This window comes from Ambystoma mexicanum, chromosome 1q (genome assembly GCF_040938575.1).
Source record: "Ambystoma mexicanum isolate Mex_15411 chromosome 1q, UKY_AmexF1_1, whole genome shotgun sequence".
NCBI lineage: Eukaryota > Metazoa > Chordata > Amphibia > Caudata > Ambystomatidae > Ambystoma > Ambystoma mexicanum.
Window position 1 is genome coordinate 711,890,230 of NC_090922.1, and position 23,332 is coordinate 711,913,561.

Here is a 23,332-nt window from a genome sequence, read left to right on the forward strand (position 1 = left end):
CCTGTTCTACCACTGACACAGGCAAAATAGACTTGGCAGCCTATTTTTCCGGTTTCCCTGCGCACTTCTCAACGGTCTTTAGCGCGCGTAGGGCTTTTTGGCGGCCATTCTGTTGTTTTTTATGAAAGCAACACACAGTGATGTTGCAGGGCAGAGCCTAGTGGGTCAGAACATCCCACAAGCCCCCCTCACGATTTGGCGTTGATCGTCCATCAATGGGAAGTCACAAGACTGGGATGATCAGTCTCTTTTCTTTTGGTTCAAATGGCAAAATTGTATCATCTTTTCTTTTGGTTCACATGGCAAACTTCTTCAGCTTCTCCCATCAGGGGTGGATCGACTGGTTCTTCTCGCCAAGTCCTGATGTGAGTATGGAGCGATACCCGGGCCCCTTTTATCTTTCCTTCCGGTCCCTGTGTGGTCCTCCTTGGTTTTAGTCTCCATTGTTTCCAATTCTAGGATGACAAAGCAAAAACACATTTGTAGACATTTCCCCACCACTATTTATGTAGTGGGGCAGACACATACATTTTGACAAATCAGGACACATTTTTCTATTGGCAATTTATTGATTATATAGATGGAATATTTTATAGTGGGAATTCTAGGGAGCTGGAGTGCCCCCCTCTGGGGTTCCAGAAGACTCCTCCAGTTACTGGAGAGTGTGCCTAGGATGGCAACACTTCAATTGGTTAATATGGACCCACTTATCTTCCACCTCTGCCAAACTGCCTTTGGGGATGCAGATTTTGTAGGCGACTGGTGAAATTCTGTCTACAGTTTCAAAAGGGCCGCTCCAGCTAGGCAAACATGTGCGCTGTTTGGCCTGGTTCCTTTGGAAATTATATAAGTAGACCCGGTGTCCTACATGGTATGCTTTTCTAGTAGTCTTTAAGGCATAGTGGGTCTTCATGCTGTCTGCAGATCTTTCTAGATTTCGCTGAGCATAGGCAAAAGCATGTTGAAGGTGTTTTCTTAGATTTTCAACATACTCATGAGTTGTGGAGGCATTGTTCAATGTCTGCTCTTGGGTTCTACAGAGCAGATGCTGGGGAAGCACTATCCTGCCTCCAGTCATCAGCTCAAACGGTGACATTTTAGATGCAGATGAAGGGGTAGATCTGATGGCCATCAGGAGAAGAGGTAATTGAATATCCCAACTTTGCCCAGAATCTGCCACAAACTTTTTTAACATGCTCACAATTGCCTTGTTGTATCTCTCTACTGCACCACTAGAGACTTTGCGGTAGGCAATGTGTAATTTCCCTTTGACTCCAAGTATCTCTCACATCTTTGTCATTACTTCGCTAGTGAAGTGGCTACCTCGGTCTGACTCGATCGTTTGGGGTAGTCGAAAACGCAAGAAGATGTGGTTGATCATCAGGGCAGCTGCTGTTTCTGCCTTGCAATTTGGGGCCGGGAGACATTGAACCCACTTAGTAAACAAGCATGTCACGGTCAACATGTACTTGTTTCCCCTAGAGGAACGAATCACGGGCCCGATAAAATCGACTTGCAAATCTGACCATGGCAGTGTCATCCCCCTCTTTTGGAGAGGCGCACGGTGTGTGAGGGATGTTGGCTGAAATTGTGCACACACAAGACACCCATTCAAGTATTGGTCGAGGTCCTGCCCCATGTGTGGCCAGTATGCAACCTCTCTTAAGATTTCAAGTGTTGTATGAAACCCCCTATGACCGGCTGTGGCCGTATCATGGGCGTGACTTAACATCAGGCTTTGGAATGAGGTAGGGACCACCCACTGATCATGGCCAGCTAGGGATCTCCTTACCAACAAACCGTCTTGGATTTGGAACATTTTTGGACATTTCATCAACACTCTGAGGTCCTCTTTCCCTATGTAATCGGTATCCATCAGGGGAAAGTTCTCTGGGTCCTCAATGTGTTGATAAAACTTACCAATTATTGGATCCCCTTTTTGAGCCGTAATCAAACCAGCATTTGGGATCTCCTTACTCCATTGTGCAGTTGAGAGTTCATTGTGAGCATTTGTCTGGGACCTAGTGATAGCAGTGACCTGGATTTCCCCCAACAGTGACTCGATCTCAAGTAGATCCCCTTGGATGGCTCTGGTTTTGGCCAGCTGATCAGCTAAGTCATTTCTAGTTTTGTCTGGTCCCTTTACTTTGCAATGACCCTTGATCTTTTTCCAATAGATGTCATCCCATTCGAGGTGACCAGATCATCAATATTTTGAATGAATTTTCCATGTTTCAATAGTTTGTTATTAGCACATAGCATGCCTCTGGTTTTCCAGTTAACCAGGTGCTCCACAAACCCATTCCGTACATGATCCGAGACGGTGATTATGACCAGTTTGTGGAGTTGGGCCCTCATTACAACCCTGGCATTAACCAATGGCGCTATTAGCACCATGGTTAACGCCGGTAATTTACCGGATCTGCCATGGTGACATGGGGAATTACAGCCCCATTCCAAGGTTGGCGGGGAAGTAATTCCCCATTTACCATTTGCCCTTCCTCATTCCCATTTTTGCCCCATAGGGTTCAATGGGAATGGGGAAGGCGGTAATTACGGTGCCGCAAAATGCAGTACCGTAATCACCTTCAAGGTCCCTTTTTGGGTCCTTCCCTTAATGGCTGGTACAGACCAGCCGTTAAGGTCGGGACCCACAAAGGCACCTCATAATCAGGCGTTAAGGGATTACCAGTACTGGTACCCTTACTGGTACTGGTAATCCCTTAACGCCAGGGTTGTAATGAGGGCCTTGGTGTTGGACAGCAGTGAGGATGGCTTGATGCACAGCCATCAACTCTGCCACTTGGCTACTTCGGGTAACAATCTTGTAACCAGCAGAGGTTTCTGGGGTCTCATTTACCCATGCATTCCCTACGCCGGCTACAAGTTCTTTTTCACCGTTGTTGTCAACATGGTAAGAGCATCCATCCACATAGACAGTGGGCATTCCCTCACACTTGTCTTCTTCAAAGACTTTGTGTGGGGAATTGAGGTATGCCTCCATGTTGTCCTTGATTTTAAGACTTTCGTCCTCGAGACAGTTTTCTCTGGCACAATCATCAAGGCAGCCAGACCTTGCGTGAGGGGACACTTCTTGTTTTCGGCCATATCTGACCTCCACAGGAAAGCCTTGCATTGACAGAATCCATGAAGTAATTCGGGAATTACTCACATTTCCGGGCCGGATTGTGTCACTTTGGAGATATTGCAGAGGCTGGTGTGGAGACTCCACTATGATGTGTTCCCCCTGGATAAACGGGCAGTAATTCTTCAATGCCCACACCGTTGCCAGGAGTGCCTTCTCGCAATCGTTGAATTTTTCCTCCACAGAGGATAAAGTTTTACTCGCATAGGAGAATACTTTATTGACCTTGTCATGCTTTTGGTATAATACTGCAGTCAAGCATGTATTTGAGAACCCTGTCTGCAAGAGGAATTCCTTGTTTTTGACAGGGTAAGCTAGGCAAGGTGCTTATGAGAGGCTTCTTTTGAGTTGTCTTACTGCCTCGTCTTGTTCTGGACCCTACTCCCACTTGACCCCCCCTTCAAAAGATGGATCAGGGGTCTTGTAATCTCTGCGTAGTCCTCGATGAACTTTCTGCTGTAATTAGTCAGTTCAAGGAGGCTCCTTAGTTCCCGCAGAGTTGTGGGGTCTTTAAATTTCTGGAGTACTTCCACTTTCTTTTCCTGGGGACAGAGACCCTGAGGAGTAATCTCATGCCCCAAGAAATTGACACGGGTCCTACACCACTGTGCCTTTTGAAAGGAAAGTTTTGCTCCAGCAGCCCTCAACTGTGTCAGAACATAACGGATCTCTGCTCTGTGTTCCTCCACAGTTGAGCTTTTGATGAGAACATCATCTACATAGGCCAGGTTACCCCTTTCCCCAGGTCGGGCATGGCCTTATGTAAAAAAATGTTGAATTCATTGCCAGAGTTGATGTATCCGAAGGGAGTCCGGGTCCATGTGTACTGTTGTCCCCCAAAGGTGAAGGCCAGCTTGTATTGGTCCTCCCTACTGACAGGTACAGTCCAGTATCCATTGGTCAGGTCTATTGCAGTGAATACCTGTGACCCCTGGATCTGAGCTATCCCAGACCTGTTTGTTGAGCTCCCTAAGGTCCGCTCAGAGTCTCCATTGGCCGTTTGGCTTCAAAATCCCCAGGACCGGATTGTTGAAGGTGCTGTGGACAGGACGGATTATCCCACGGGACTCAAGGTTCTTAATAATCTCAGTAAGGGACTCCATTGATGCGATAGGAAAGCGATATTGCTTCACAAACACTGGAGTCATGCCAGGGTCAGTGGGAATTGTTGCTGTGTGGATGTCGGTGCAACCACAGTCATATGAGTCCACCGCAAAGAGATCTTGAAAATCCAAGAAAACTTGTTTCAACCTTTGCTTCCACTCCAGAGTCTCACAGGCATCAGCTAGGTTGACTCTCTCTTCAACCATCTGCATGAAGCCTGGAAAGACTTCTGGTTTTGCTATCTCAGCGGCCTCCTCCAGCTGGGTAGAGAAGTCCCTCGTCAGGGCTGGTGGCTTCAGTTGGGGAAGGCAGTCCCTGCGGACCTGGAAAATCACCTCATCCCTGCTGAAGTCACAAGTCACATCTTCCTTACCATAAGGGCAGGAAGTGTACACCAGGAAGTTCCCCCCATGCCAGGTAAAGATCCTGTCTGGTGTTTTGTTGTCATCACTATCACTGTCAAAACAGTCCTTGGGAATTGGTCCTAACAGTTCATTGCCTAAATCTATGGAGAAATGTCGGTCATCAACCGCCATTCCAATAATGGTACCTGCGGCTAGAGTGATACTCTTTAAGTTGCTGTTATCCACCTCTATTGGAATGGTGTCATGTTCTATATTGACTAGTGGTGTTGGGTTTACCCCAACTCTTGCTTTTGGAGAGAAGCATTTAGATGAATTTAGGCATCAGGGTTTTTCAATTTCTGTCCTCTTTTAACTTTCACTTCCAGGGAGAATTGTCGGGTCCTGTCTGGGATGGTGACTTCCTCTCCAATCTGAATTTCAATTGCATAAGGCAGCAGTTGAGCTGACCTGAATGCTTTCTCTGGGTCATCAAAGCCCATGGGGTTATCTGCTAATCGGGACCCAGCTTTGAAATTTATTAGGTCCAAACTAATGGCAAAGTGATTGAGAATGTCACTGCCTAAGTTAAAGGCGGCAGTGACGTCTCACACGACCCAACAATTATGGACTGTGCTCCTGTTGCCTATGGAGATGTTGAGCATACACCTGCTTGGCAGGAGATGTTTGGAATTGGGTGTTTCCAGCTCCATTTCCCATTTGTCTAATAGTCTAAACTGGATCCGGATCTTTTGGGAGTTAGCGGAACATCGCCTCGCTGATGAAGCTCTTACCGTTGTTCACACACACTCGGGCGAGAACAGAGTCCGTCCCTTCATTTAACTGAATAGGGATGAACAACTGCTCTCCAATTTGCTGAATATCAGCCAGGCTCTGAGCTGATTTCTCATCTTTCTGGACCATAGGAGTGGGCATGTCTGATTTTGAATTGGTAAAGAATTTCAGAGTGTTTCCTTCCAGTGTGGAATACCACCTTAGACTGGAAGGAAGGTTGATTTTCAGAAATAGAGAGGACCCCCCATCACCAGTTTATTGTCCTACTGCTATTACTGTCATGTCTGGGATTTGGTTGTTCTGGAAGTGAAATTCTACTTGGTCAGATTTTTGTTCAACCATGTGGCAGGTGCTGTTTAAACTAACATGGTTGACACTCTGTTTCAATTTTATCGGTCAGTTAGTCTGGGTAGGAGGACCTTGTTTACACAATCTATTAGGGGTGACAACCTTCGCAGGAGGTCATTCCCTAGTAAACAAGGGGTGCCCTCTGGAGTTACAACTATGACCGGGTGCTTCACCTTGTGTCGCCCAATTTTAATGTCCAAATCTGCAGTCCCGTCGACGGAAATTTCCTTCCCGTCAAAGTTCTGATGTTGTCCAGGAAGAGGGGTGAGGGGAATTTGGTAATTCTCTCCCCTTCCCGAATTGAGTTCATCAAAGGCCCTTTTTGACAGAAGGGTAGCTTGGGATCCAGTGTCCACCAGTGCCAAAATTGTACGCTGCCCCTGTATCTGGGCCGGGGCATAGAACCTTCCCTCCTTCTCCTTAAGGGGGCACAGATAATGTACATTTTTGGACAACTGGTGGGTTAGTTTTCTAGTTTTGGACGCAAATAGACAAGAGATTTGGGCAGAATTCTGTGGGGAGTCTTGGGAATCTTCAAAGAAAAGGTGGCAACTAGATATGGGAGAAGTTTTGGGTTCCCCTGGTTCCAGTTTTGGGCCAGCCCCCCCTTTTTGGAGGCAGTCACCAGGATTGGTTTGAAGCAGGGGATTGTCATATTGCTGTTTCTGGGGTTGGATGATGGGCGGCGCTAGCTCAGTCCCCACATCTACCCAGTCTGGATTTGAATCCTCTGGGACCCATTTTTCTTTTGGAGGAGTTCCCCCATCTCTTAAGGAGAAGATCCTTTTCCCAGGAATCTCTGAGGATCCCTCTTCTTCAAATTGGAAGATTTGTACCTCCTCCTCAAAATGGGTCTGTTTGGATTCTTTGTTTCTCCTACCTCCCCTCTGCTCCTTGGGTGGCAGACTTTCAGGGGCAGGAGATTTTGGTTACGGTTCCTGGGTTACCAGGGGCTTTTCACAAGTTGGGAAGGAAGCTTCCTCCAAGGCTTTACACCCCCTTCCCCTTGTGCCTCCTCCCTGGGAACCGGTGGGTTGTCGGGGTGATTCCCCCATGATTGTTCTGGAGCACCAGGTCCGGAGTTTGAGGCATTCTGCACCAGCATGCTTATCTGAGGGTTCTGTTGAACCCTCAGCATGCAACCCAGACCTTGTGCCATGTTTTGGACCTGGCGCTCTAGCTGTGACACCCGCTCAGGCTGATACGGGGCTCTGTTGTCTCCCCTGGGCTGATCCCAGGAAGGGTAACTATCTCTTCTCATAAAATACCCCAGGTTTGGAAAATGTGTGTACCCCTCCACCCTTGGCCTCCCCTCTCCCGGATTGAGTTGTCTGGGCTCAGGAAATTGGGGAAAGAAGGATGGATGATTTTGGGGTTGAAAGTTTTGCTGGTACCTGGGGAAGAAGTTCTGTCCAGGATTTGGGGGATTACTGCCCTCCTGTGGGAAGTGAGGAGGGAAGTTCCCTGGGTTAGCTGCTGTTTGGTTGGATCCCCCTTGGGCTGGAGGAGTCCACACATAACCCAGGATGGGCTGTTCGCCTTGTAGCGGGGACGTATGTAACCAGGGGAGTGAGGGATCCCATTTGTGGGACTACCTCCTTGGCTTCCTGTAGGTGACTGGCACGAGGGCCTTCTGGGCTTGGGATTACTCTGATTTTGTGCAGGCAGGTTTTTAGGCCCCCCATCTCCAAATCTAAAATGGGGACAACCTTCATCTCTGCAACCTTAGCAGCAGCAGCAGGGGTGTTGGTTGGTTTGGGGCTTTTTGCATTATTTTTATTTTCCATGGGCTTTTGCACCTCATAAATTCGTGTGGCCTGTTCAATGACCCAGTCTAGAGATCGTTTCTCATGAAAATCTCTCACTAGCTGGGTCATGATGTACTTGGGGAGAGCGTGGAAAAAAGTATTCACAAATTCTTTGCTGTCCGTGCGCACCCTTCTGGTGGTTTGCGCAAAGGCACGCTTTAATTCCTGCACAAATTCTTGTGGGGCCTGATCCTCCCCACATTGCAAGTTGTAGGCTGCCTTGCGAGCCTCCTGAGGATTTCTATGCACAGAAAAATGCTTCAAGAGGGCCGCCCTATAGGTGGACCATCTAGAATGATTTTGGTCCTCCAGCCCTGCAAACAAGCTGGAGTATTCAGGTGAGAAGGTCAATTTCACATATGGAATACAGCTTTGGTGTCCTTCAAATGGAAAGTTTCCATCATCTGCTCAAAGAGCTCTAAGTGCTCCCAAAAAGAATACTTCACGTTCCTATTATAGGGTTTGATGACACTCCTTATCGCTTTCATTTACTTTAAGGGGTCCTTAAGTAAGGCCCTTTTTACCTTATTGGCCTTTTTGGTTCGGGTGACCCTGGTCCACTCCTCCTCTGACTCAGAGGTACTGCTCCCAGAGGTGCCCGTCTGGTCTTCTAGGCTCTCCCGGATTCGGCGAGCCTGGGAATGGATGGCAGAATGTGGGGGCCTAATTTCCTGTGTCCTGGGGTGCTCAGAGGAGTCTTCTGATTCCTCCTTGCTCCCAGGATTCTGATTAGTACCCCCCCACTGTCCTCGCTGGGCAGATGTTTTCAGGATGCCCTTAGTGGGCCTACTCTCATGGAGTTCCCCACCAAATTTCACAGTACTTGGGAACCCATACCCAGATGCCCGCCCATCCATTCCTGGAAGGTGCTGGTCTATGAGCCCCATATTTCTGATTGGATTGAAATCTGCCATCCCCGTGGCCCTTGGCTCATGTGCGCCAGTGGACATGGGGGTGGCAGAGTCCAGGGATTGGAAGAGATGAAGGCCTCTGGTACTAGGGTTCCTGAGGTTATGCTCATGTGTTTCCCTTTCCCAGCGAACCTCATCTCTGTCAGCCCCTGCTCCCTGTTGCCATGCAAGAATCTGAGCTTTCTGTTCCTCAATCAAGGCCTAGCTAGTTTCTATCAATCTCTCTTGCATGGCTACCTGCCTGTGGAGCCTGTCATTGTTCTAATTTTCTCTCTGTGCTTCTTGTGTTGTTTTAGAGTACTGGGCCAGTCTTTGCTGCAGGAGGGTTACCTCCTGAGTCCTATCCATACTGGCATGGTCCTTCCTTGCTAGAGCCTCCTCCACCCTCCTGGTGTGCTCTAACACATTTTGATAGTCTTTTTGGAGGTCACCCAGTCCCTGAAGGGTCAGTTGATTTTCTTCCAGCTTCTCTTTTAAATAGCAGACTTCCTGGCCTATGGTGTCCCTTTCCTGAGCAAGAGCCTGCCTCTGTGCCGCCAGGTCGTCCCTCTGTCTTTGAAGCGCACCAGCTTTCTGGCACTCTTCATCAAATTTTGCCTGGGTGTCCAGGTCTTTCAGGATTCATTTATTACTCTCTTCTTTCTCTCTGTCTAAGTGGCTTTGCAGGGTGACTACCTGCTCTGCGCATGCCCTGTTGAAATGTGTCTGTTGCTCCAGCTTTTTCTGGTTCTGCAGTAGGGAGTGCAAACTTTCCTGGTACTCCTTCTGCAGGGCCAGCATTCTAGTATCCTGTTCTGACTTTTCCCGCTGCAGGATACCCATGTCCTCTTTTATTTTGATTATGTACTGCCTACTTTCATTTTCGGATTCCTGGCTCCTCTATAGCCTCTGCTCAGAAGAGTCCAGATCAGTTTGGGCCTTTCCTTACGCCTGTGGTTGCTTGTTTGCCAGATCTTGGCCCTCGACATATTTGTCCTGTATTGCTCCAATATATACGTATAGATATGCCGCTATTTTGGCAATCTTGTTGTTTTGCTCTTCCTTTACCTTGGGGGCCATACATAGTTCACTCAGGGCCATATGTAATGGACCCTGGTCTTGCCATATGTCTAACCCTGTAGCAGTGATCTGTTCTGTGATTGCCTGCAACCACACATTCTGATCCTGCTCAGTCCATTCACCACTTACAAATAATTCATGCAATAGGTGTTCTTTAGCCATATACATTTCTACTAAAGTCGCCATTCTGGAAATATTGATTTCCTTCCTTACTTACAGAAGTTTATTTTATTTTTGCAAAACAGACCAATTCCTTAGAGTGTTCCTTTTGAGGGGTGCTTATCACGGTGTAACACAGTGTGGTAGCCCAATAGGGATTATGTACCCCGTCAGTTAGCACACTCTATTAGACTGCCACAAGTGGTATATCTAATTCAGAAATCCCGGACAAGCCCCCAATCTTGTTAGTGATTTCAACCCAGCACTTCACCTAAGTCAATGCCTAGCATGTGGTGCACAGCTGGAACCCTTAATTATATATTTATGTCTATAAGTTATTTTATTTCTGAATGATGTACCCTTATATCACGCCCCTCTCTTTGAATCCCCCCCGGTCTCACTGAACCAAGAAGCAGGTTGTTATCCAAAGTTAAAAGATTTATTTTATGAATTTGAAAAATATATATATCACACTGTTTAATATTTATACAATAATCACCATTGGGTGATGTGACAATCAACAATCTCTTCAATCAGCAGGAGTATGGATAAGAAAAAGAATGCAGCACAGAATAAAACTTTGTGTAGGTTCAGTCAAATGCAATGTCACTGTTTCCCCCTGAACACTACTCATTTATGAGGGAGTCGCTTTGGATAGTTTCAGGTAAACACTAGCAATGATAATTAAATAACTAGCAGATTGAAAACTGAATTTTGAGGTCTGATGCAAAGAATAGCTATTTTACACATGATGAAATTTAGCCAAACGTAAATTTGCCGCAAACATTTTTGCGCGTGATTGCGGGAAAACTATAAGGAGTTCAAATGCGGTTTTGGATTCGTTTGAAAGCTGAGGATGTTAGCTTCAATTTGACGCTTAAAGTTTATAGCATGCACGGTTCAGAAGTTATGAAGGTTTTAGTAGAGGTTGTTTTTTTTTTTTTTAGAAAGAGTGTCAAGATTCTCCAATGAAAGATGCGCTTTTGAATTACAAACAAGGATTTTCTGTACACTGGGATGGCTATGAAGATACAAGATACCCAACGGTAGAGCCACCAGATCAGAGGCGCCTCTGTTCTGACTTTTGTCTGCCGAGACACTTGTCTTTCTTCAGCAAATATGTTAGCGCAAAGATCATATTATCACTACAATTATCAAAGGACTATATGGGTGACGGAAAGATTCAGGAAAAACAAAAGAGATTTTCTACAATGCAGTTCTGGATATGATGGAATGGTTTGGATCGGATTACTTAAGGATGAAATACTGGCTATGGACAATTATGTGCTATAGATACTCACAACTATGGTTTGGAATAGGCCCATCAGGATCTGGTCAAAGGGTTCTGGACTGAAATTCTGCTAGCCCACCGGACAGGATTCAGGTGCTTGGTTCTGCACTCAGCACGGCACTCTGGAGAGTGCACGGCCTCTGGACTGGATCTGACGGGTTGGTTCTGGGTGGCAGCTATCTGGTTACCGCTCTGCTCCACTGTTTTGGATCTCTGGGTTCTAGCATGATTTCTTGGCAAGAAAGCAGAAACAGCACAGCCAGGCTGTTATTTTTGTTGTGCCCCTTGGAAGTCTGGGGTAAAATCAGGTTGCAAGATTTTAAAGGCCAAGCTGAGAAAGGTTCAGCTTTAGAATTGGGCCTTCTCTGCTTTCAAATTTCTGGAGTCTTGGATATGGGTTCCTCCTGCAAAGTGCTTCACGAGTAAATCAGTTGATGGGTGAATCTGTGTGTCCCTAGGTCCTAACCTGTCCCTATTTATGTATTTCGCAAAGGGATGGGTAGGCTGAATTATACTAAGCACACCCTCTAGGAATCCTATTGGTTAGGATCTGTCCTCGCTCCTGATTTGAGAAGGAAATCTAGTGTCATAGTGATGCTGTATTTCACAATCAAAGGAGTACCTCCCCTTTGTTTCTGTACAGTATATCTATTTTTCACATATAAATCATATTCACAATATAACCAACTTGCTAATAATACATATTTACATCACAGATTTAGTAGAGCAAGTATCCGTCTGAGTTCCATCTCAGTGAGAGCTTTGGTTCAAATTTGCCCGTTTTTCGCGCTTTTGGTTGGGTACCCAGTGTCAGATCTGTACACATTTTTCTACATATATGCACATGACATTCTGGCATAATCCTGTGAAGTTTCATATTCCTAGCATCATCACAATTGCTACAAAGTCAACATTTTGGTAGTCCTGTCTCTGAACATAGCACAAGGTTCAGAGTAGTTTCAAACTGTGGGGAGATTTTTCCTGTTAACAACCTATAATTTACAGATTTGTACACATTTTTCACAGTTCTCTTTGAGTCTTTTTCAAATAGAATAAAACTTGAGGTTTAAGATACACAAATATGTCTGGTCCCGCCCCCAAGGTTTGGCTGGGTCCAGAGCACTCCTGGCCTCTTCATGCTGGCAGTTTGTTTCTGTTGCAACCTGAATTTGCATTCCCTTTCAGTCCAGGAAGCCTATCGTCTATCCCCAGAAAAGCAGAGCAAAATCCCCTCCTTATTTCATTAGCATCTAAATGATAGTTCCTGGTCAGAGAGCAAAAGGAAGGTGCCCGTTGTTGGAGCAAACTGTGTAATGTGCTTTGAAGTCCTTTGGCTGGTATCAGTTCACTTTAAAACACTTTGTTTAAAATTGTCTTTTCTAAAATAACTTTACATTTTCAACAAATATACACACAGATATCTAATTCCAGTCTTTTTAAAACATAGAAATTGAATAGTAGCAACCTATATTGCTTTTGATGGCAAGTCTCTTCTTTTCCACAATTTGATTGTATGTAAGTGTAAACTAACAGGGTAAGTAAATGACAGCTTTGACCGGTACTGCGCCCATATCTGACATATTTTTGCCAGGCAAGCACCTTTTTGAATGTGGATTTTCTTGTGATGAAATGTGCTTCTCCTGACATTGTGCTTATGGGGATTCCTTAGATATGGCGATGGTTAACACCCAACAAGGATGTTGGATCTTTTCTGGTGTTTGGGAACGATTATTTTGCATTTTTAACAGCCAAGGAAAAACTGTTTTTAAAGCACTTCTGGGTTTTCGTGGCAATGCAGGACTGCCTTTTCAGGTATTCCATTTCACTCTATGGGCAGCCCATTACAGGTTTTGGCAGTGTGGTCTCCTGTTCTACCACTGACACAGTTTTTGGCAGCCTATTTCTCTGGTTTCCCAGCGCACTTTTCTGCGGTTTTTTGCACGCATAGGGCTTTTTGGCGGCCATTCTGTTGTTTTTGATGAAAGCAACACACAGTGATGTTGCAGGGCAGAGCCTAGTGGGTCAGATCATCCCACAAAAGAGGGATATATAAACGGGATGAGAATAAACAAAGGATATTATACTGGGTGGTTGCAGGACAGAGTATAGGGAAGGTTAAGTAAACTTGAAGAACAAGAGAGGATAGGGTGGGATAATACAACCTGGACAACAAGGGATAGAAAACAATCACACAGGTAGAAACACTAGTACTAAGGCAACAAAACCGTTAACATTTTGTGGATGTGTGAAGTGATGACCTTGGTACGTCGGCATTCCCCCTTTGCAAAGCACATACATATTGGAACAGAAGAGAGTGAGCAATGACATATAAAATTACAAAATTGTGGAAATTGACAGGGGACACTGGCCGGTGCTGGCAGCTACTCCCACCTTAACTTAGAGGCCCCCCTTGAGCAGCCCCTAAGCACACTGATGACATCCCATATGACTTAATTTAGGACATGTCAGATGCCAAGTTGACAACATCATATGAAAGAAATATTAGGGCACGACCTATGACCTCCTCAGTGAGGTAACTGTTAAGTACCAGCCACAGGGAAACGTTTTTTACTCCAATATACAATGTGCGCCTCATTTTGGGTTTGGCGCTATTATTATTAAGCTGCCAAAATACTGCCAAACTCAATTACTGTTTCTGCAATTTGGTCCTGTGAAGTTACCACAGGATCACAAGTGGTGGTAATTCCACATTTTTCCATGGGACTCCATGAGGATTTATTGCAGATATAATGCCAGTGGAATTACCATGTCGTAAATCTGCAGGTTTTTGGAGGTGAAGTGGAGTTTTTAACTCCATCAACAAGTTGCAGGAAAATCCACCACTTTTCCTCTGAAAATCAGAGCATTTACTGCACATTAATACGGCTGGCGGTAAATCTGCCAAACATTATAATTTGGTGGTGTGTGAAAAATGTTCATAACAGTATTGCTGCCACTTAATATCCACACCAGCAACCTTGCAATGAGGCCCATGTCTTTTAAGAAGGCCCAAAAACATTTCTCAAGTAAGTACTGGTATGATAACTACCGAAAGTTGGTCTTGCAGAGAGCAAACATCAACTTCAGATGCAATAGAGCGAGAGTCTGTAACCTTTGGATCTCCAGAGGTTTTAGAATACAAGTTCCACTAACCCTACCCAGCATAGGCAATGGCGAAAGATCATGCCATAGTTCAAAACATGTAGTGACATGCAGACTTCAAACCCTAGCACTAACAACTTTCGTCTGTTCAGTGCATTAGATTCTCTAGTCATGATAATCCTGTGTCCTTACAAGATTAAAGTGTTTTTCAACATAGTTTTAAGGCCAACTGTCCTAATCATTACTGGTTGACATTGTCAAGACCTACCTTTTGATTTATACTGAGTTGCCTGCTGCTATTTGAAGACACATTGATTTCAGAAACTCTTTCTTCTCAAGTATGTTGTATTCTTTGGTGGGCTAGTGCAAAATCATAGTTCTACTACTCAAATGTCTTTTTTGCATACGGGACGGTTTTTAGAACGGAGTGATAAAGGTACTAGAGTATCTTATCTGGTAAATACTCATTGAACACAGAGTAAATATGGTGTGTAAGAATACTATTGTTGTAAATGGACAGTATTTCTTTTAATTTAAACATTTGTATTAATACATTCCACAACAACCACATAACGTGACAAAGCATTAGCAACATTTACCAAAGGTACATCACAGGGTGGGCTTGCACATTATTACACAGCATTATTATTAAGGTGGAGAAGAAAGAGACAGTGCATATGTTATTACCCAGTACAGTCCCTTCAATCAGTCTCAATCATTGTTGGCAGCAGATTGAGCTTGCCAAGCAAGATAGGAGCAAAATGTACCCCAACAATCTAGTAGCCTAGCCATCTGCACACTTACCCATCTTTCATTAGCCCAAATCATGGACCTCAAACAATTTTAACAAGTTGTGGGAGTCACGCTATCCTTGTTTTAGCGATAGGCCACTAGATTGTTGGGGTACATTTTGCTCCTATCTTGCTTGCAAGCTCAATCTGCCGCCAACAATGATTGAGACTGATTGAGTATTATTGATGAGGTTTGCTAAAATAGCTTTCTGGGGCTGGTCAGGGCATTAGGAGATTAAAAGCCTAGTGGAGTGGAGATGGGCAGCGAAGGGTGGACATACTGATTATAAGTTTTGTTGAGTAGCAGTAGTAATAATTAGTATATAGGTGAAAGGTGCATAGTGGGTAAAACCATTGGTTTATGATGCCTAAATAGGTGGAAACAGGTTCATTTTGCATGTTTTTTATGAGGATGGCTAAGGTGGGCTTATTAAGTGGGTGTTGGGAGAAGCAAGGGTGTGGCAAGACCCAGTTATGTGACCATGAGTATACTTAATGAGGATTTCGGCGACCAGTCTACTTACTTCTCTGCACAATACCTCATCCCAAAATATCTGGATGGTGGGTCACCCCCTAGATATATGGAGTAAGTCAGCTCCAGCTGCAGCACACTTGGGGCAATTTCCCTTTCTTCGTGGGTCATATAATGCAATTTCTTTAAAGGCTGCGGCAGTATTGGTGCAGAAACTTAAATTGTAACAATGTATGAGAGAATCTCCCCGAAACTCCACGACCATATCTCAGGGCATGTGATCACTGTGCATCAGTACGTTTTTGGTTAAGCTACTCCTCTCACCTTCGTTGTGCGGTCTGCAACTGCCATTTGTTTTGCACTTAATGCTAACTTTCACAAACCAGAAATAACATGCTTCAGATCATCCGGCAGCAGTACATAATTTACAAAGGGGCTGTCTGGAGGGAGAGTAGGAAAAGAAACAAATATGGTCCTGAAGAAAGCCTGTAGGCTCTTGTACCTAAGTGTGTAGAAAGGACTGTGTCCCAGTTGCCTCAATCATTTATGCGTCATGAATGTACCTGTTGGAAAATCATCCTCCGGTTTAAGAAGGCCCAGGCCTGCAAAACCTCTCCAAAAACTTTCATCAAAAGTAACTGTGATGGATTCTATTTTGTGAAGAAATACCCGAGAGGATATACAGGTCCACACCGTTTTGTCTACTGTGTCATTAGTAGTCATGAAACCATGTGGTTTTTCCAATATTGCACTCTGGAGGGATCTAGGGTGCCTCAGCGCCCTTTCTATCCTAACATGGGGATGTGTAGTGCCACATCATACCCACATTGTAATGTGAAACCTGAGCCACCAAATAGCAAAGTCCCAGGTAGGGGATGCCAAGTCCGCCCCTAGACAAGGGTTATGTGAGCACTTCACAACCAACCCTAGCTTGTCTGGAACCCAACACCAGTTTAGCCAGCAGTGTCCACAATTTCCTAAAAAAAGTCACAAGGAATTTTAATGGGGATATTAATGAAATGATACAACCACTTAGGGAGAACCACCATACGGATAATTGATGTTCTACCCAACATTGTGATGGGAAAATTCAACCACCTGTCAATCTTCTTATCAAGTGACTCCATCAAGGCTGCATGGTTCAAACGTAGCAACTGAGTGTGTCAGACAGATACCCTAAGAATGGACTGCATTAGGTCTGTAACGGAGTTGGCCAGGTTTAATCATTCATTCCGTAATGGGGAAGACCTCATACTACACAGGATTAACTATCAAACCTAACACCTCACAAAAGGTTGCCACCTTCGCCAGCAGTGGAGCCAGATTAACAGTGGGACTTTTGACATAAAGCATTACATTCTCAACATACAGAGGAGTCAATGTTCAAACCCCATAGAAGTTTAAACCTCTTGCTTTAGGACTCTCCCGCAGGGTACACACCATAGGCTCAATAGCCACTGTGAATAGTAGGGGAGCTAGCAGACATCTATGTCAGGTGCCCCTTGCAATCGCGATGGGTTCTGACAACACACCATCTGCTAGGACTTAATCAGTGGTGCTCGAATAGAGCAATTTAAGCATATAGAAAACGTCTAGACCCACCCCTCACATTTGTAGAGTTGAAAAACAGGAAGTCCCATTTCAGGGTGTCAAATGCCTTTAGCATGTCCAAAAGGACCAAAACTTCCTGCACCTGAAGAGCAATCTGGTGTTGAATCGCAAACAACCTATGGAGTTAATGCTTGGTTGCTCTACCAGGTACTAACCAACAGTTTAGCCAGAATTGTATAATCTGCATTCAGGTTTCAGATGGTCCGATATGACCCACAGATGGTTGTATTCTCACTCATTTGGGCAATACTATATCTGCCTCCTAGAGCATGGGAAGTAGTTGGCCACACTCCACTGAGTGTTGGAAGAGATGGGACAGTTTGGCATCAATGATATCCTCAAAGTGGCAGCAAAACTCCATGGTAAACCCATCAGAGTGATGAGCTTTTTGTAATGCTGATTTGCCAATGGTAGCTTTGATTTCATCTTCCAAGATAGGGTGTCCAAGCTGTAAAGACTGGTAGGGGGTGTCTGTACTTCTGCTCTCTATATGGTAGAGGAGAGGCACAGCGGACCCCAGCCAAGATTCTCTATATGGTAGCAATGGACGAGCAATCAAGGCCTAGCTTCTCAGGAGGTGATGCAGGCTGGTTCTTAAGTACAGTGTAGTCCCCGAACCCCCACAAAGGAATGTCCACACACTGTATTACTGAAAACAGAGTCTTTATATAATTAATATTCAAAGGTATGTACACGATCACAACAACGCATTTTGTACTCGGAAGTCAAGCATGATAAATATATACAATTCTAAAGTGGTACCACTAGTGTTATCGAATCTCATTAAAGTGCATCAACTGTACGGTTAAAATGTCACACAGATTAATAACGAGGAAACCAGCAATAGAGATAGGCAGGAACGTAAAATGGTTGAAACAATAGGCAGAATGCTGACCCCTACCCCTAGGCACAGTTCTGTGGGGAGATCCCCGACCTGGGCAACCTGTAAAATAAAGACATATCGCACAAGCCCAGTCCATGTGTTCAATAGTCTCACTTCTTCCTATTAAGGTTTTACACCCCCAATGTACCTGGTGGAGTAGAGTTCTCCGACGATGCACCGACCTATCCTTCTTGAGTGCCTCCCTTTCAGGTGGGAGCCACGGATCGTCGAGAGGCGTCGGGGAACTTGGCATTCGGTGTCGGGGAATCGACGGCCCTTCTTGAGTGCCCTCCCTTTAAGGCGGGAGTCACGGGTCGTCGAACGTCCAACGGGGAACAGGTTGAACTACGGCAGGGAGTTGGCAGCTTCGTTCCTAGCGGTGCTCGTTGATGACAGAGTGTTGGCGTCCTGCAAGGAAGAGGCGTGCGGGGCACCTCGGTGATGATAGTTCTGGACCGCAAAGAGATGGTGAAGAACTGTGGCCCAACAAGGGCGTCGAGTCGTTGGCGTCTCTGCGGTCTTTAGGTGGCGGGAAACCCTTCGGTGGATGCTCCTCGGCGCGTTGACGCACATGCCTTCTTCAGTAGGGAGACAAGCGGATGACGATGCAGACGAGAGCGTCCGATGATCAGTTAAAGTTCTTAGGCAAAAGGGAGCATGGCGGCTCCGGTCAGCGACGGCGGTCGTCGACAGTGGTGGACAACAGTCCGGGTGCTTCTCCTTGGAGTTCCGCAGCAGTCCCTGTATCGGGTCGGCAGCCTGTCGAAGGTCTGTCTACCAGGGAGCGTTGGCAAAGATCAGCTGTGCACGATGGTCCCTCGTAGCTCGGGAAGGGGGTGCCTTACCAGGTCCTCTCTGGGTCAGTCCTTGGAAACACAGCAGCCTTCAGATTGCGAGGGAGAGCCCCAGCACTCCTTCTCGTCCAGCGGGGGTTTCAAGGTCAAGCGTCAGTTACTCCAGTTACTCGTCGTAGTGGACTTCAGCTTCTGAACACGATTCCTAGCAGTGAGAGGTCCCCAGATATACTGTTGATCTCCCATTCATTCCGCTGGGTCACACTCAAGCATCCAATCACGATTACGGGCATTCATGCAGGCAGGCAGCCAATCAGGCACATGAGGTATTCAGGCCATTCACTTCTCTCCAGACACTCACAACAAGTTATGTGTATTGGGACAAGTACCGAGCCATTCAACACTCCAAGCTGCATTCGTACCGGTTTCAGGCAGGGTTGTCTCAGTCATTGTGTCAACCACCAGATACTAGACACCCACAGCACAGAATGCATATTCGTCATACACTCTATTCACCCAGGTCCCACCCACAGGAGGTACCCACAACATACATCACCGGGAAGGCTCCAACTAGTCTGGCCTGGCCTTCACAACAACACCATATATGGCATTTCCACCCAACAGTCAGTCAGGGGGAAGGGACAGAGTCAGGGCTTCCCAGGACGTTGGGAAAACAAGGTAATGGGTAATAGGAAGCAAGAGGCCACCGGGGCCATCTTGTTTTCCATCAGGAATCAACTGATCCCAATGGCAGGGCCGGGGTATCCCAAAATGGAGGATACGCCGCGTACCTGTCACATTCAGCATGGAGCTGCCACCAGCCCATACCCTGCTCTATGGGCCACCCACAGGTACCCAAAAACATACACTAGGGGCACAGGGTTGTACCCCCACCCATGGGTGCCATAAGGGTATCCCACGGGTCCGTTCACCAAACCAAAATAAAGAGAGCTGCACCGCCAGGAGTCCCACATGAACTCCTGTGCGGAAAACACAACAGAACACACGATAAAAAGCAGTAAAGGACAAGGATACGGAGGCCCTGTCGCTCTGATGCATTTCCAGCATCACAGTCGCCCCCCCCCCAGACTGAGGTGGAGGGTGCCTAATCTCCCACGGGATAGACACCCTCATTCAGACGGTAAACATACCTTATGGAAAGGCCATCTGCATTATCGTGACTCTTCCCTGGTCTGTGCTCTATGGTGAAGTCTAGCCCTTGCAGGCTAATGGACCACCAGAGCAGTTTCGGGTTCTCACCCTTCATCTGCATAAGCCACTTCAGGGGCTTATGATCTGTTTGGACCTTGAAGGTTGACCCCGTAAGATAGGGCCTAAAACGCCCAAGGCTCCAAACTATACTAAAACATTCCTTTTCAACAGTAGCCCACCTAAGTTCTCTACCCTTGAGTTGTCTACTGATGAATATGATAGGATGTTCTCTCCCTTTGTCATCTAACTGGGACAAGACAGCTCCAATTCCGGTGTCGCAGGCATCCGTCTGGCCGATAAAGGGTCGGCTGTAGTCAGGCGCACACAACACGGGTGCCCGACACAGACTTTCTTTCAAGCCATCAAAGGCCCTCTGACAGTCTTCAGTCCAATTAACCTTCCTAGGCTGCTTGAGTGAAGTCAGAGCTGTCAGTGGTGCAGATATGGTTCCATAGTCCGCCATGAAATTGCGATAATACACGGTGAGGCCCAAAAAAGCTCTCACCTGGGTTTGAGTAGTGGGAGTCTCCCAGTCCTGTACATCCTGTTCCTTACTGGGGAGAGGTTGGATTTGACCCCCTTCTACCTCATGACCAAGATACGTGACTTTCCCCTGAGCTATCTGGCACTTGGTGGCCTTGATAGTGAGGTTAGCCCTCTTTAAGGCCTGCAACACTCTACCCAGATGTGTCAAGTGCTCTTCCCAAGTGGAACTGTAAATGGCAATATCGTCTAAATAAGCCACACAAAAGGCTTCCAGCCCACTGAGAGCATGATTGACCAATCTCTGGAAGGTGGCAGGGGCATTATTCAACCCAAAAGGCATGACCCTAAACTGGTAGAGTCGCTCTGGTGTTGAGAACGTCGTCTTTTCCTTGGCATGGTCCGTCAGAGCTATTTGCCAATAGCCTGAGGTGAGGTCAAAGGTGCTCACAAATTTGGCAGCACCTATGGTGTCCACAAGCTCATCAGCCCAGGGAAATGGGTGCGCGTCAGTTTTGGTGACGGCATTGACTCCTCGGTAGTCCACACAGAACCTCCAATCCTTGGTACCTGCCTGGGAACTTGCCTTGGGGACAAGGATGACGGGACTGGACCAGGGACTAGTTGAAGGTTCAATAATACCCAGACCCAACATCTTGGTGACCTCAGCCTGGATGTGGTTCTTAACCATATCTGACATTTGGTAGCTCCTGCTCTTGACAGGCACGCTGTCACCAGTGTCAATCTCGTGCTTACACCACGGTGTAAGGCCTGGCGTCAGCGAAAACAGAGAGGCATACTGCTGGAGCAAAGTCCTGCAGGCCCTCTGCTGCTCAGTTGTCAAATCTGGAGAGAGCTGCACTCCCTCCACTGAGCCATCCTGAGGGTTGCTATGCAGCAAATCAGGAAGGGGCTCACTCTCATCCTCTTCTTGCTCTGAAGCTAGCAAGAGACATGAGACTTCGGCTCGCCTGTGGAAAGGCTTGAGCCTATTGACATGGAATACCTGAGGAGCTACCCCTGGGACTCCCATGTCAACCAGATAGTTGACCTCGCCCATCTTGGAGATTATCCGGAAGGGTCCAGTCCATTTATCTGCCAATGCCCGAGGCTTGGTAGGCTCCATCACGAGGACCTCCTGTCCCGGAGTCCAATCCACTTGCGATGCTTTAAGGTCATGCCAGTATTTCTTCAATTCCTGGCTGGCCTTGAGATTCGCCGTTGCTTGACCCATCATCTGTGTCATCCTCCGTCTGAGGCCTAACACATAGTCCCCCACTTGCTTGGCGGGACCGGGAGGTGTGGTTTCCAAACCTTCTCGGATCAAGGTGATCACGGGATGTCCAAAGAGTAACTCAAAGGGGCTGAAACCAACGCCTTCTTGAGGTACCTCTCTGTAAGCAAACAGCATGCATGGCAGGAGGAGATCCCATTTCCTCCTTAGGGGCTCTTCCAAAGCACCTAGCATGCCCTTGAGAGTTTTATTAAATCTCTCAACCAGACCGTTGGTCTGATGGTGGTAAAAATTGGAGAACTTGTAGGTTACCCCACACTCTTTCCACATGGTTTTCATGTAACTAGACATGAAGTTGGATCCTTGATCAGAGACAACCTCCTTGGGGAATCCAACACAGGTGAAAATGCCCAGGAGAGCCTGAGCAACCACCTTGGCCATAACAGTCCAAAGGGGTATAGCCTCAGGGTACCTGGTGGCATGATCTACCAAAACCAGGATGAGCCGATGTCCACCTGATGTGGGAGAGTCAAGTGGACCGACGATATCGATGCCCACCCTCTCAAACAGTGTGCCAACCACTGGCAATGGCTGCAGTGGGGCAATGACACTGCCTCCAGTCTTGCCAGACAACTGACAAGTTGGGCAGGTCCTACAGTGGGACTCCACTTCTACTCCCATCCGAGGCCAGAAGAAATGGGCCGAGAGCCTCTGCTTAGTCTTCTTGGTACCAAGATGACCAGCCAGGGGCACCTCATGCGCCAACTGCAGTAGGAAGGGCCTGTAAACCTGGGGTACCACCAACTTCTTGAGGGCACCAGGTTCAGGCTTAGTGGGCTCACTAACAAGGAGCTCACCCTCCCAATAAATCCGGAAAGTCCTAGGCACTTCTCCTTGTGCCTGGGACACGGCCTGTTTCCTCAGACCCTCGAGAGAGTGACACTCTCTCTGTCCTTTACAGAAGTCTGCCCGGGAGGGTCCCCCTTCAGCTAACAAGCATTGAAGATCGGGATGATCCTCCGGGTTGAGAACCTCTCCCACAGGAGAGTCTTCTGGCTCTTCTCCCACAGGAGTTGAGACGGGGTTTACCACTGGACCCAGCCCGTCGAGAGCATGGATCCCAATGCGTGCTGTAGGAACAGCAGGAAGAGAAGGAGCTCCCTTCACAGAGGTGGCCTTCTTGCTCTTCCTTCGTCATGCCTTAGGCCGCGCCTTCGGCTCGGGTCCCTGACTCACATCCAGACCCGGTGTCACCTGTGATCTAGTGACCGCAGCAGCAGTCATGGGAAGACCATCCGCGATCAATCCCAACTCGACTAGATCGTTACCTAATAGAATGTTAGCAGGGACATTGTCCTGAACCAGGACAGGAAGCTTTGCTGTCTTGTCTCCAATTATGAGTGTGACTCGGGCTACAGTCGATAATTTGGGAGGCCCACCAGCTAACCTGGTGATTCTCAGAGGAGCATCTACATAGTCCTCTGGCTTGAGCAGGGTCCTGTCCACCACTGTCATGCTTGCCCCAGTGTCTCCCAAACCAGTAGAAGGCTGGCCATTCAGGAGGACACTTCTAAAAAATCTACGGGTGTTCTGTGGGACAGTCACCAGTACTTACGCGTACTGGTCCCAGGCCCCAAGGGACACTAAGGAAATCTGTACGGGTGCACTAAAGGTGATCCCTGTAGAGGAGGGGAGGACAATGGCCACCACCTCAGACATGCGGTAAGGGTAGGTCAGGCTGACAGCCTCTACTCCGAGTGCCTTACCTTTTGTGATCCAGAGCCCCACA